The following is a 9,179-nucleotide window of genomic DNA, read 5'->3' as shown; positions in this document are numbered from 1 at the left end:
GAGTCCCCACACCAAACACAAATATTTACCATTTCTTAGCCCTCACCCCATTACTCCATTTCTACTAATGTTGTCACTCCCCTAGTTTCTTTCCCATTGCCATCTATTCTTCATCCCTTTTGCCTCCCATCCATGTGCCTGGTGTTCATATCTCCTTCATGTCTCTTCCTGGTAATCTCCATATTTCTGCTGAGTGCCTACAAAAAATGTATTTTCATGCCTATCTTTATACATCATTCAGGTACTCTTCAGCTCCCCCCAAAACACACACCACAGTCCCCAAATTACCTTTCTTAGTGTCCCTCATTACCTGTCATGTGCAGCAACGCCAATTTTCCCGTCGGGCACCCAACAACCCCCATCCTCCAGTTTTCTAGTCCAGTGCCCACCTCCCCACGTCCGGGGATCAAGGGCCTCATGTGCCCAAATGGGACACCTTGTTGCACTGCCTCTGCTGTGAGCTTGTGGTGGAAAAAGAATCAGCAGACGATGGGTTGGGTGTTTGCACAAGCTGAAAGGGTAGGATCCATAGAGGAGAAGCGTGTATTGGAGGGCAGTGAGGAAGGTGAAGCGGATTGATGCAGTGTCCCCAGCACTGGACTCAAGGGCCCTTAGCCTCACTGCTGGCAGCAGCCGCTCTGCCACATCTGGCTGCCACCAGCCTCTGCAGCTGCCACATTCTCCTCCCTCTTCCCATAGCTCAGTTTCCTGCCAGGAGAGAGGCCTCCCCTTCCTGCCAAACACCGCCCTTCCCCACACCATCATCAGGACTCACACTTACCACTGCCTTAAACCTGGGAGGCTCTTTTGGCTACCAGCTCCATCCCTTTCCAGAGTAGGGAGCCTCTGGGCCCACAACACTCACATCTCCGGTGCACCCCCTCTTCAGTTCAGGGCCCCCAGTCTTCTCACCACAGCCCCCACCTCAGTGGGGGCTTGATCTTGATGAAGATCTTGATGAAGTCTTGATCTTGATGAAGTCCCAAAAGTTCATCTTCGCTTTTTTTCCTTTGCCTTTGGAGACATATCTTGAAAGAAGTTGCTGTGGCTGATATTGAAGGAGTTACTGCCTATGTTCTCCTCTAGGATTCTGGTGGGTTCCTGTCTCACATTGAGGTCTTATATCCATTTTGAGTTTATCTTTGTGTACGGTGTAAGAGAATGGTTGAGTTTCATTCTTCTGCATATAGCTGTCCAGTTTTCCCAGCACCATTTATTGATGAGACTGTCTTTTTTCCACTGTATATTTTACCTGTTTTTTTTTTTTGAAGATTAATTGACCATAGAGTTGAGGGTCCCTATCTGGGCTCTCTACTCTGTTCCACTGGTCTATGTGTCTGTTTTATGCCAGTACCATGCTGTCTTGGTGATCACATCTTTGTAGTAAAGCTTGAAATCAGGTAGGGTGATGTCTCCAGTTTTATTTTTGTTTTCAACATTTCCTTAGTGATTTGGGGTCTCTTCTTATTCTATACAAATTTTTGGATTATTTGCTCCAGCTCTTTGAAGAATACTCGTGGAATTTTTATCGAAATGGCATTAAAAGTATAGATTGCTCTAGGCAGTATAGACATTTTAACAATGTTTATTCTTCTGATCCAACAGCACGGAAAGGTCTTCCATCTTTTTGTGTGTTCTTCAATTTCTTTCATGAGTGTTCTGTAGTTCCTCAAATACAGATCCTTTACCTCTTTGGTTAGGTTTATTTCCAGGTATCTTATGGTTCTTGGTGCTATAGTAAATGGAATCAATTCTCTAATTTCCCTTTCTGTATTTTCGTTGTTAGTGTATAAGAAAGCCACTGATTTCTGTACGTTGACTTTGTATCCTGCCATATTGCTGAATTGCTGTATGAGTTCCAGTAGTTTGGGGGGTGGAGTCTTTTGGGTTTTCCATATAAAGAATCATGTCATCTGCGAAGAGAGAGAGTTTTTCTTCTTCATTGTCAATTTGGATACCTTTTATTTGTCTTTGTTTTCTGATTGCTGTTGCTAGGGCTTCTAATACTATGTTGAACTAGAATGGTGAGCGTGGGCATCCTTGTTATGTTCCTAAACTTTTGGGACTTCATCAAAATCAAAAGCTTCTGCACAGCAAAGGAAACAGACAAAAAATCAAAGAGGCAACCCACGGAATGGGAGAAGATATTTGCAAATGACAGTACAGACAAAAGGTTGATATTCAGGTTATATAAAGAACTCCTCAAACTCAACACATGCAAAACAGGCAATCATATAAAAAATGGGCGGAAGATATGAACAGAGACTTTTTCAATGAAGACATACAACTGGCTCTCAGACACATGAAAAAATGTTCATCATCACTAGCCATCAGGGAGATTCAAATTAAAACCACATTGAGATATCACCTTACACCAGTTAGAATGGCCACAATGAGCAAGACAGGAAACAACATGTGTTGGAGGGGATGTGGAGAAAGGGGAACCCTCTAACGCTATTGGTGGGAATGCAAGTACGTGCAGCCTCTTTGGAGAACAGTTTGGGGAGTCCTCAAGAAATTAAAAATAGAGATTCCCTATGACCCTGCCATTGCACTCCTGGGTATTTACCACAAAGATACAGATGTAGTGAAAAGAAAGGCCATCTGTACCCCAATGTTTATAGCAGCCATGGCCACGGTCGCCAAACTGTGGAAAGAACCAAGATGCCCTTCAACGAATGAATGGATAAGGAAAATGTGGTCCATATACACTATGGAGTATTATGCCTCCATCGGAAAGGATGAATACCCAACGTTTGTAGCAACATGGATGGGACTCTAAGAGATTATGTTGAGTGAAATAAGTCAAGCAGAGAGAGTCAATTCTCATATGGTTTCACTTATTTGTGGAGCATAACAAATAGCATGGAGGACATGGGGAGTTAGAGAGGAGAAGGGAGTTGGGGGAAATTGGAAGGGGAAGTGAATCATGAGAGACTATGAACTCTGAAAAATAATCTGAGGGTTTTGAAGGGGCAGGGGGTGGGAGGTTGGGGTACCAGGTGGTGGGTATTATAGAGGGCAGGTATTGCATGGAGCACTGGGTGTGGTGCAAAAATAATGAATACTGTTATGCTGAAAATAAATAAATAATAAATTTTTAAAAAAGAATATGATGGCTCTTAACTTTATGAAACTAACCCATCATATACTTGGTTACAACCTTATTTAGCACTTCTTTTGTTTAACTATATAAATGCATTCTTACATTAATTCGAGAAAGTGTTTTTTCTTAATGGTTACATTGTCAGCAAGTCTGAAATAAAACTGATATGTCTCATAATCTAACTCAGCTGAGCTTTATTTTAAACATAGGATTTATCATATGTATGCTATTTTTCTCCAGCTTCTTTTGCTACTCAATGTTTATTTTTAATTTAGAAATAATTTTTGTCTTTTTAAATTAAATTTATTTATTTTCAGCATAACAATATTCATTATTTTTTCACCACACCCAGTGCTCCATGCAGTCCGTGCCCTCTATAATACCCACCAGCTGGTACCCCAACTTCCCACCCCACCGCCATTTCAAACCCCTCAGATTGTTTTTCAGAGTCCATAGTCTCTCATGGTTCAACTCCCCTTCCAATTTCCCCCAACTCCCTTCTCCTCTCTAACGCCCCATGTCCTCCATGCTATTTGTTATGCTCCACAAATAAGTGAAACCATATGAGAATTGACTCTCTCTGCTTGACTTATTTCACTCAACATAATCTCTTAGAGTCCCATCCATGTTGCTACAAACGTTGGGTATTCATCCTTTCCGATGGAGGCATAATACTCTGTAGTGTATATGGACCACATTTTCCTTATCCATTCATCCATTGGAGGGCATCTTGGTTCTTTCCATAGTTTGGCGACCGTGGCCATGGCTGCTATAAACATTGTAACCCAATGCTTTCCTACCAGCATGTACAAGAGTTTAATTTCCTCTGAATCCTCCTCCGTATTTGGTATTGTCACAATTTTTTTTATTAGCCACACTCATTGGTGTACAGTAAGCAGTTTCTTTGTGGTCCTAGTGTGTATTTCCTTTATGATTAATGATGCTGAACATATTTTTATAAACATATGTGTCACCTGTATTTTTTTTATTAAAGTGTCTTTTCTGAATATTTACCTAAAAAAAAAACTCGGCCCATGTTTTATTATTCTAGAGTTTTAATGATTTCATCCATGTAATTTGTAAATATTTTTCTTCCTTTCTGTGGCTTTCCTTTTAGTCTTTTAACTATATTCTTCATAAAACAAAAGTTTTTCATTGTGATGAAGTGCCATTATTATTATGTTTTAATTTTATGGATTCTGCTATGGGTTCTATATCTAAAACTCTTTTCCAAACCAATGTAGATTTTCTCTAATGCTTTGTTTTGTAAATTTTATAATTTTACACTTTACGTTTTGGTCTATGACCCATTTTGAGTTAATTGTTGTTTAAGGTACGGGGTTCTGTTAAAATTTGTTTTTCTGAAGTGAATTGGGGAAAGTCAGAGTGGGAGATGAAGCTTGAGAGACTGTGGACTCTGAGAAACAAACTGAAGGTTTTGGGGGGAAAGGGAGTAAGGGGATGGGTAAACCTGGTGGTGGGTATTAAGGAGGGCACATATTGCAAGGAGCACTGCATGTGATGAATAAGCAATGAATCTTGGAACACTGAAAAAATAAAATAAAATAAAATAAAATAAAAAGATATTAGTTTAAAAAAAGATATTAGTTTTTCTGTAGATAGAATTTTCTAGTTTTCTGATACCATTTGTTAAAACGTCTATCCTTTCTTCTTTGGATTGCCTTTGTCCCTTTGTCCAAAATCAGTTGAATTTATTTGTGTACATCTATTTTGGCCCTTTTTATGTTGTTTCACTTAATAAGTGGTCTGTATTTTCACCACAACCCTCTTTTTTTTTTTTTAGCTTTATTGATATTTGACAAAAACGTGATACAATGGGTATCTGGGTGGCTCAATGGGTTAAAGCCTCTGCCTTCAGCTCAGGTCATGGTCTCAGGGTGCTGGGATTGAACCCCACATTGGGCTCTCTGCTCAGCGGGGAGCCTGCTTCCTCCTCTCTCTCTGCCTGACTCTCTGCCTCCTTGTGATCTCTCTGTCAAATAAATTAATACAATCTTTAAAAAAAATAAAAGAAAATGTGATACATATTTGATTGTATAACATGATTTTTAAAAGGTGTGCAATGTGATATTTTAATATATGTATATATTGTGAGAGGATTACTGCAATCATCAATTAACACATTCATCACCTCACATAAATTCTTTCTTCTTCCTCTTCTTCTTCTTCTTCTTCTTCTTCTTCTTCTTCTTCTTCTTCTTCTTCTTCTTCTCCTCCTCCTCCTCCTCCTCCTCCTCCTCCTCCTCCTCCTCCTCCTCCTCCTTCTTCTTCTTTTCTTGGTAATAACCCACTCTCAATTACAGAATTTAGATAATGTGACTTTTCCGATGCCCATATCCTTTCTACTCTTTAAAAGTACTTGTTTGGCTTTTCTATTTTACCTTGACTTTATGTACATATTTTAGAATGAGCTTATTTATATCTATAAAACTCTTGATGGATTTTGTTCAGTCTGTTCATCAGACTGGGAAGAACTGCTGTTCTAACCCTATTCATATTCTATTTAATCATCAACTTATATTTCAACTTTTACTTAGGCTACCATGAGACAAAGTTACAGATTCCTTCCATCAGCTTTTTATAGTTTTCTGCACACAGATCCTACACATATTTTAGTAGATTTATTCTTAAGTAGTACATTTTTGTTGCTAATATGAATGTGATTTTTAATAATCTCATATTTAACTGTTTAGTATATAGAAATGTCATCAACTGTTGTATATTGGATCTATACCCTACAAACTCATTAAACTCATTTATTAGCTTTAGGAGATTTTTGCAGATACTTTGGGATTTTCTACATAGACAATCAAATGGTCTTTGAACAGAAAGAGTTTTTTGTTTTTTGAGTTTTATTTTTTACTTACAAATATGTAGGCCTTTTTGAGGAGTCTTCTATAATCAATCTATAATCTCTTTTTTCTCTTTTGACTTTATTGCTAGTATTTAAGTGCGTATGAAATATTTTAAATGGAGACAATAAAATTATGATTTTTAAGATAACATTTTATGAAATATACATTATATACATGAGGATCATGGGATTGGAGAGAATTTCATAGGTCAGTCTGTCAAGCCGCACTTCTATCTGTGTTGTTACTTCCATCTTTAGCCACTTTCTTTTTTTTCATTTTTTATTTTTTATAAACATATATTTTTATCCCCAGGGGTACAGGTCTGTGAATCACCAGGTTTACACACTTCACAGCACTCACCCAAGCACATACCCTCCCCAATGTCCATAATGCCTCCCCCTTCTCCCAAACCCCCTCCCCCCAGCAACCCTCAGTTTGTTTTGTGAGATTAAGAGTCACTTATGGTTTGTCTCCCTCCCAATCCCATCTTGTTTTTTTGATTCTTCTCCTACCCACTTAAGCCCCCATGTTGCATCACCACTTCCTCATATCAGGGAGATCATATGATAGTTGTCTTTCTATGCTTGACTTATTTCACTAAGCATGATACGCTCTAGTTCCATCCATGTTGTTGCAAATGGCAAGATTTCATTTCTTTTGATGGCTGCATAGTATTCCATTGTGTATATATACCACATCTTCTTGATCCATTCATCTGTTGATGGACATCTAGGTTCTTTCTAACTATGTTCAGTTATAGTTGGAGCTGATGACAGTGGATAAGTTAGAACTTTTCCTTCCTTCAGGGCAAAATCATCTGACTTAGGAGGTACAAAGTCCCCATTGAGGCTCAACCTGCCCCTGTTATAGCATAAGAATCTGACCTCTCAGACTATTTCCTCTTACCACACTCACTTCACAGATCTACCATGAGACAAAGTTACAGGATCCAGCTGTCATTTTAGGACCTGCTGCAAGAAGCAAGGTAAGAAAGTGGGGAATTCAAGAGCTGTCAGGCAAACACCTCTTGCCCCAGATTTCTCTCTGCTTTTCTTCATATTGCCATCACCATTCTCCTCATGTCCACCATCATTATTTTCTTTATTTCTTTTTTTTCAATGCCTAGAATTATTTATTGTAATTCTTTTGCAGTTAATAATAAAACCATTTCAAGCTTTGAATTTGTTTATGTAGCTTTGACCTTAATCCATGACATTATTATATGCCATTTTTAAATAGTGAATTTTTAAATACTCTATATTCTAAGTTTTGATTTCCATCTTGAACTATAGTTAGGAGTTAGAATACTTCTCTTTTAAACTTAGAGATATTGGGATATTTACTTTTATTTCTACTATTATCTTAATTTTCTAAATGTGGTCTCTACAGTTTATACTTTATTGTATATATTGAGATTTTATAATTTGATCCATTGATTACTTTTTTGGTAATTACTTTTGGAAGCTATCTAAAAATGTTGCAAAGTTTAGCACAAATCTACTAAATTGCTTTTATTATACCCTTAATTTTCTCATAGTTTGGTCCGTTTGAGCTATGGAAGCTAGAAATAAACAGTGATATTTTACATATCACCCTCAGTCCACATTTATTTTACTCTAATTTATAAATAGTTTTACTCTCTATATTTCAGTTATATTATTTTGTGTATAAGTAGGTTATATCTTTTTTAATAACAAATAATGTATGATTTGCCCCATGCATACAGGTCTGTGAATCATCAGGCTTACACATTTCACAGCACTCACCATAGCACATACCCTCCCCAATGTCCATAACCCAGCCACCCTATTCCTACCCTCCCACCCCCCAGCAACCCTGTTTGTTTCATGAGATTAAGAGTCTCTTATGGTTTGTCTCCCTCCCGATCCCATGTTTCATTTTTTTCCTTCTCTACCCCCCACAACCTCCCACCCTGCCTCTCAAATTCCTCATATCAGATAGATCATATGATAATTGTCTTTCTCTGATTGATTTATTTCGCTCAGCGTAATACCCTTTAGTTCCATCTACATTGTTGCAAATGGCAAAATTTCAACTTTTATTGGCTGCATAATGTTCCATTATATATAGCGATATCTATATCACATCTTCTTTATCCATGTATCAGTTGAGGGACATTTAGGCTTTTTCTATAGTTTGGTTATTGTGGAAATTGCTGCTATAAACATTGGGGTACATGTGCCCCTTCTGATCATTACATTTGTGTCTTTGGGATAAATACCCAGTAGTGCAATTGCTGGGTCCTAGTGTAGCTCTCATTTTAACTTTTTGAAGAAACTACATATGGTTTTCTAGAGTGGCTGTGCCAGCTTGCATTCCCACCAACAGTGTACGAGGCTTCCCCTTTCTCTGCATACTCGCCAACACCTGTCATTTCCTAACTTGTTAATTTTAGCTATTCTGACTGGTATGAGGTGGTATCTCATTGTGATGTTGATTTGTATTTCCCTGATGTTGAGTGATGATGAGCCCTTTTTCATGTGTGTTGGCCATATGGATGTCTACTTTGCAGAAACATCTCTTCATGTCTTCTGCCCATTTCTTTTTTTTAAAGATTTTATTTATTTATTTGACAGACAGAGATCACAAGTAGGCAGAGAGGCAAGGCAGAGAGAGAGGAGGAAGCAGGCTCCCCGCAGAGCAGAGAGCCCAATGTGGGGCTCGATCCCAGGACCCTGGGATCATGAACTGAGCTGAAGGCAGAGGCTTTAACCCACTGAGCCACCCAGGTGCCCCTCTTCTGCCCATTTCTTGATTGGACTATTTGTTCTTTGGGTGTTGAGTTTATAAGTTCTTTATAGATTTTGGATACTAGCCCTTTATCTGATATGTCATTTGTGGATATCTTCTCCCATTCTGTCGGTTGTCTTTTGGTTTTGTTGACCATTTCCTTTGCTGTGCAAAAGCTTTTGATCTTGATGAAGTCCCAATAATTCATTTTTGTCCTTGTTTCCCTTAACTTTGGTGATGTTTCTAGGGAGAAGTTTCTGCAGCTGAGGTCAAAGAGGTTGCTGCCTGTGTTCTTCTTAAGCATCTTGATGGATTCCTGTCTCACATTGAGGTCTTTCATCCATTTCAAGTCTATTTTTGTGTGTGGTGTAAGGAAATGGTCCCGCTTCATTCTTTTGCATGTGGCTGTCCAATTTTCCCAACACCATTTGTTGAAGAGAATTTCT

This window comes from Mustela putorius, unplaced genomic scaffold (assembly GCF_011764305.1).
Source record: "Mustela putorius furo isolate JIRA1106 unplaced genomic scaffold, ASM1176430v1.1 tig00001361_pilon_pilon_pilon, whole genome shotgun sequence".
NCBI lineage: Eukaryota > Metazoa > Chordata > Mammalia > Carnivora > Mustelidae > Mustela > Mustela putorius.
The sequence above is the reverse complement of the archived record's forward strand: the minus strand, read 5'-3'. Positions refer to the sequence as shown.